The sequence below is a fragment of the Neofelis nebulosa genome, chromosome 1 (assembly GCF_028018385.1).
Source record: "Neofelis nebulosa isolate mNeoNeb1 chromosome 1, mNeoNeb1.pri, whole genome shotgun sequence".
NCBI lineage: Eukaryota > Metazoa > Chordata > Mammalia > Carnivora > Felidae > Neofelis > Neofelis nebulosa.
Genome location: NC_080782.1, coordinates 4902742 through 4909051, shown reverse-complemented (window position 1 = coordinate 4909051; position 6310 = coordinate 4902742). Strand labels below are relative to the sequence as shown.

The following is a 6310-nucleotide window of genomic DNA, read 5'->3' as shown; positions in this document are numbered from 1 at the left end:
ACATTGAAAATGGTCGATTAGATCCAGGAGCGAAAGGGAAGGTAACAGACATTGGTGTTGGTGGCAGCGCAAGGACAGAAGGAGGGCGGACTCCCAGGGCTCCCTTCCTCCCCAGGCTCAGGAGCTCAGGGGCTCAGGGGCTCACTGGCTGCCATGGCTCTTGGGGGCTCCAGGCAGGGGGAGGGGGAGAGACTCGGGGAGAGGGAAGCAGGGCGGAGAAGTACAGGGGCGGGGTGCTGGGTGGAGTGGAGAGCAAGGCGCCAGCGAGGAGGTGAGTGCAGGCGCCTGAGCTGGGGATTCAGACAACTGTGAGCACATCTGCCCGGGGCTTCATCCAGACTGCAGTTCCCTCTGGGAAACCAATGCACCTGCTGCCCATCTGGGCAGGTTAGGGGGCAGCTCTCCGCAAGAGGCCCACCAGGCAAAGCCTCCACCCCTCCGAGGCCTGGCCTGAGAGCTCACGGGTAGGATTTAGCCTGGGGCTGGATCCTCGGAGACTAAGCTCGCCCCATGAGGGGCTGGCCGAGGGACCGAGGGGCCATAGCAGGTGGGAGGGGAGGGGCCTCAGCTCCGGGGCGGCAGCTGGGAGGAAGGAGGAGGGAGTGAGCAAGACCCCTGGGTCCCGCCCTCCTCTGGGATGGGGTCCACAGCCCCTCTGTCCCTGGGATGTTATTCACCCCGTCCCCCCTACAAGCCTCCCCCCTAGCAGAGTATGCCGCCTTGCTCCTGCTGTCCGAAGTAAGCAAGCAGCCTCCTTTCCCCACTTTGCAACCTGAGAACGTCGCCTGCACCCGCTGCCTGTCCTTCCCAGGCACGCCTTCTCCCCAACTGCTGCAGGCTCCCCGGGGGCCCCCGTTTCCTTCCAAGAGACCTTCTCCACGTTTGGGTCAGCGTTCATTCCCCACTTTCTTCCCAACGGAAACCCAGATCCAGGTGAGGCAACGCTGTCTCTGGAAAAACACGAAGGATCCCAGAGCCGCTTGCCGCTGAGTCGGGAGGGACACTCGCACCCCTGCCCAGCCCTGCGGAGAAGAGGCAGAGCCTGCTGAGTGCCACCACCACCGCCACCAGCTCCGAGCGAGCGCCGTGGGGTCAGTGGGGGCAGAACACTCAGCTGGCAGGGGCCCCTCCCTGCCTGCGGACAGCCCTGTCCATGAAGCGGGGCACCCATCTTGGGGGTGGGGGGGTGATGGGGTCCCCGTAGCTGCTTGGTGGCATGTCGGGTGGACCGGCTGAGCCAAGGCACAATCCCCTGGGAGCCCGGGCTTCCGGAGGCTTTGCTGGAGGGAAACCCTTGCAGGTGAGCTCCTGCGTCAGGTCTCTGCAGAGTCAAGGGCAGTGCCCATGTCTTCTCTCCCAGGGACCCGGCACCCTCCGTCCACGTGAGCACAGACCGGAGAGGTCAGACTCTAGACCCCGGACAGGTTTCGTGTTGGCCAGAGCCCCTGGGGCGGGAGGCAGGCTCCCCAAGGCTGAAGGTGAGAAGCCATCATCCTGTGGCTTCGGGGGATTCAGACAGCTGGCGAGGCGAGTGTGGGGCCTTGTCCCCTCCCCGGTGCCCCGGCTGCCCCCTTCTGCACTTGGCGGCATTGGCACTGTGGCCCCAGGGGGACGGGCCTCTTCCATCTCAGGACAGCCCCAGTGGGAAGCCGGATGCAGCTTCCCTGGGGCTGGCAGGGCAGGGGAGGGGAGAGAGGGCTCTGGCCAGAAGCCCCCATCCCCCTTCTGGGGCTGACCCACAATGTCCCAAGAAGGCAAGGCACAGAGAGCTACGCAATGAGCCCGGTTGCAGGCTGGCTTCTCAACCCGCTAAGCTGGTGAAGGGCACTGTTACCCTGGGCGGCCGATCAGTGAGTCAGGGGAGGAAGTCACAGCCGGGACAGCTGTCCCTGCGGTCGGGGCTGCCTGCTGCGGCTCAGGGGGGCACGCGGGGGTCCCGCAGGCCCCAGGCAGCGTCCTCCCGGCTCCCTGTCCTCTCTCCTGCTCCCCCCCAAGATGAACAGCCGCTGGACCGGCTCTGGAAAGATCCACAGTGTTTTTGTTGGTTGGCAGTCTGGTTTTCATTTCTCTTCTCTAATCTCCACACGGAAGACTTATTTTTGTTGGTTTTGTTTCCAGTTTTATTGAAATATAATTGGCATCTAACGTTGTATGAGCCCAAGCTGTACAATATAATGATTTGCTGTTTGTGTATATGGTCACATGATCTCCACCAAAAGTTGAGTTAACATCTGTCAGCACGCACAGTTATGCAATTTTTTTCACCGATTTACAAATAGCTAACTAGTCACCAGGCTGATCATTATATCCCCAGGACTTATTTATCTTATAACTGGAAGTTTGTGCTTTGACCCTCCCCTCCTTCCTCCTTCCCCCACCCCCAACTCTGGCAACCACCAACCTGTTCCCTGGATCTATGAGCTCATTTTTTGTTGTTGTTTGTTTTGTTTTGTTAGATTCCACATATAAGTGAGATCACAGTATTTGTCTTTCTCTGTCTACTTATGTCACTTTGCATAATGCCCTCAGGGTCCATCCATGTTGTCACCAATGGCAAGATTTCCTTCCTTCCTTCCTTCCTTCCTTCCTCCCTTCCTTCCTTCCTTCCTTCCTTCCTTTTCTTTTCTCTTCTTTCCTTTCTTTCTTTCTTAATTTATTTTTGAGAGAGAGACAGAGTGTGAGCGAGGGAGGAGCAGAGCAGAGAGAGAGGGAGACACAGAATGTGAAGCAGGCTCCAGGCTCTGAGCTGTCAGCATACAGCCTGATGTGGGGCTCGAACTCATGAACTGTGAGATTATGACCTGAGCTGAAGTCAGATGCTTGACCTGAACTACCCAGGCCCCAGATTTCTTTCTTTCTTATGGCTGAATGGCTTTATCCATTCGTCCATCCATCCATCCATCTAGCCACCCATCTGTCCATACATCCACCTGTCCATCCATCCGTGGGACTTAGGTTGTTTTATGTTTTGGCTATTGTGAATAGCGCTGTGGCCAAGGGGTCTCAGATATCTTTTCAAATTAGTGTTTCCTGTGCATAAGTACCCAGAAGTGGGAGGGAGGGCCAGATCAAGTGCTTTCTGTTTGTGATGTTTTCGGGACCCCCCACACCCCACACTGTTCCCCGGGGTGGCCGCACCAGTTTGCAAGCCCACCAACAGTTCAGGTCCCTTTCCTCCACATCCTTGCTTCCATCCTTTCCTGTGTCTGCTTCTTTCTTTGTTTCCATTCGTCACGCTGGGCAGCTGGCCTGCAGGCGAGGCCTCGAGTAGACGCCGTCTGCATGCCCCGCCTGAGATGCGATGCATGAAGAGAAAACAAGGTGAGGACAAGGGTGCCTGCTTCTCTGGTTCCTGCAGTGTTGCTGTCCACAGCAAGGCGTCCCGGAGGTCGTGCTTACTGCCTGGTTCTTCCACTCCCGTAGTGTCAAAGGGGGCGGTACAGAAATAACAAGGTAACAGCTGGAGAAAGCCACATGTGGACCTACTGTGATAAGAAAGGAAAAAGTGTGACTGGGGAAATGTTGGGGAAAAATCCCCTGCCTGCTCCAAGTGTCCAGTTTTGAATACAACTTTTCTGGGCTTTCCTCTGCTGCTCTTCTGCAAAATGGATCATCAGAGGTGGCCGGCCATAGCCTTGACAGAGGCATTTTATCAGCCCTCAGCACATTTCAGACACTTGGCAGGTAGAAATGCTTCGCGGTAACTTTTTTTTTTAGTGCATTCACAGCACAAACGAGTCCCTGAAAGATCTGTTCTGTGACCTCCGCTGGTGGTGAGGGGGACGGGCTGGAAGACGGGATGGCTTGTTCCAGGTTGGGGAGCGAGCGGTGACCGCGGTGACAGTGACGAAGGCTTCGCTACCCTCAGGCGTCTAAATCTACCTGTCGCTTTCAAAACACTTTCCTGCCCAAGCCTTGAGAACATCTCAAGCTAACGGGGAGCCGGTGAGATTCGTGCACTGGTTAAGGATGGATGGCTTCTCTCATCTAGCTCTCGAAATGCCGAAATTCTGTGGCTGAAGGCTCAGCCTCACCTCTGCCTTCCCGCAGATGTGTGATTGTGTGTATCCGGGCCATGGGCTGACGAGCTCCCCATTTCCCACCCTGGCTCTTCCGCTTTCTCCTCTGACTGTCACTGAACGCAGAGGGCTCGCAGCTTGGGGTGCCTCGGCCAGAAGATCAGCCCGCGTCTTCTTGCTTTGAGCAAATGGTTTTTATTATGTGCGACAACTGAGGAGCCAGCGAGGAGGTGCTCCCAAAGCACTGCCTCCCCTTGGGGTTGGTGCCAGAAGCCTGTTCAGTACCCCTGGAAGCATGCATGTGCATTGGGGAATTACACATCTTTTTAAAACTTTGTTTCTTTAACTTCAAGTTAGTTTCAGGGGGAGATCCCAGTGAGTCATCTCTTACATACAGCACCCAGTGCTCATTCCAGCAAGTGCCCTCCTCAACGCCCAGCCCCCATCTAGCCCAGCCCCCTCACCCGCCTCCCCTCCAGGAACCCTCAGATTGTATTCTGTATTTAAGAGCCTCTTATGGTCTGCCTCCCTCTCTGTTTTTATCTTATTTTTCCTTCCCTTCCCCTACATTCACCTGCTGTGTTTCTTAAACTCTACGCATGAATGAAATTATATTTGTCTTTCTCTGCCTGATTTATTTCGCTTAGCCTAATACCCTCTATTCCATCCACGTCGTTGCAAATGGCAAGATTTCGTTCCTTTGGATCACCGAGTAGCATTCCATTGTGTATATAAACCACATCTTCTTTATCCATTCCTCCATCGATGGACATTTGGGCTCTTTCCATACTTTGGCTATTGTGGATAGTGCTGCTATAAACATGGGGGTGCATGTGTGCCTTCGAAACAGCACGCCTGTATCCCTTGGATAAATGCCTAGTAGTGCCATTGCTGGGTCGTAGGGTAGTTCTATTTTTAACTTCCTGAGGAACCTCCATCCTGTTTTCCAGAGCGGCTGCCCCAGTTTGCATTCCCACCAACAGGAAAAAGCATTCCCCTTTCTCCGTATCCTCACATCTTCTATTTGTGTCCTATTGCTTAGGCACCTGCGTTAAATGTCCGCATGTGGTGCCTGCGTCCTGTGTTCAAACACTGGCAGGAAACTGTGTCCACAGGAGGAGATCTTGGTATTATCATGAGCTAAAGGTAAGTTCAGGACAACTCGGGGGGCTTCTGCACAGGTGCCCAGCTCCAAACCTGCTCAGACTGGCTCACGAAAGGGGCCACCAGGGGAAACACCTAGCTGGGGAGGAGGGGTGTCTCCCGGGCTGGAACTAGTGATCCTGCAAAACAGAATGCATTCCTTCCCTGCTTTGGGGCCCTCCCTCCCCCCTCCTCCCTCCCCCCTCCTCCCTCCGAGGGTAGCTTCCTACCTCTGATTTGAGCAACTCCCTGTTGTCACATTACCCCCGCGCCTTATTTACTTTGGAGCCCAGCAGGCTACAGGCCCAAAGGGAGCTGGAGGTGACTGGAGAAAAGAACAGGGCAGAGTCCTGTGACCCCAAGGCTGTGCCTACAGCCCGTGGGATCCCCTTCCACCCTCGTCACCTAGTTTTTCACAGGATTCTGCCAATGCTTCCGCTGAAATGACTTTTTTTTTTTAACTTTTTTTAAACGTTTATTTATTTTTGAGACAGAGAGAGACAGAGCATGAACGGGGGAGAGTCAGAGAGAGAGAGGGAGACACAGAATTGGAAACAGGCTCCAGGCTCCGAGCTGTCAGCACAGAGCCCGACGCGGGGCTCGAACTCACGGACCGCGAGATCATGACCTGAGCTGAAGTCGGACACTTAACTGACCGAGCCACCCAGGCGCCCCGTGACTTTTTTTTTTTTTACAACAGCCTCTTTCAGATATAATTCACATACCAGACGTCCACCATTTAACGTGTAAAGCTCACTGGTTTTAGTGTATTCAGGTATGTGCCCCCACAATCAATTCTAGACGATTTCATCACCTCCCAGAGAAACCCTAAAGCTTTTAGCTCTCACCTTCCTCTGGCCGGAGCAACTGCTAATCCCTTTTGTCCCCGTGGATTCCCCTGTTCTGGACATTTCACATAAAGGGAATCACATAATGTTTGTCTAAGCGCTTAGCGTAAAGTTTTCAAGGTTCCCCCACGTAGTAGCAGGTATCGGACTTCATTCCTTCTTATGGACAGATGCTGTCTCATCGTGTGGAGAGACCACATTCTGTGTGCGCGGGTTTTGGTGGGGACATAGTTTCTCAGTCCTCCGGGACTGAGCTGTGCGTCACCCAGCTGTGACGCACCTGTGACGCACCTCCACACC

At 54.7% G+C, this 6310-nt stretch overlaps 1 long non-coding RNA gene across 1 annotated transcript; it reads left to right on the top strand.

Annotated features, from left to right (window-relative positions):
• Positions 1-815: 815 nt before the first annotated feature.
• Positions 816-6099, top strand: LOC131508282 (uncharacterized). Its single transcript, XR_009259974.1, has 4 exons — positions 816-933; positions 1361-1478; positions 5062-5165; positions 5863-6099. It is a non-coding gene; the product is annotated as an uncharacterized LOC131508282 (long non-coding RNA).
• Positions 6100-6310: the final 211 nt, after the last annotated feature.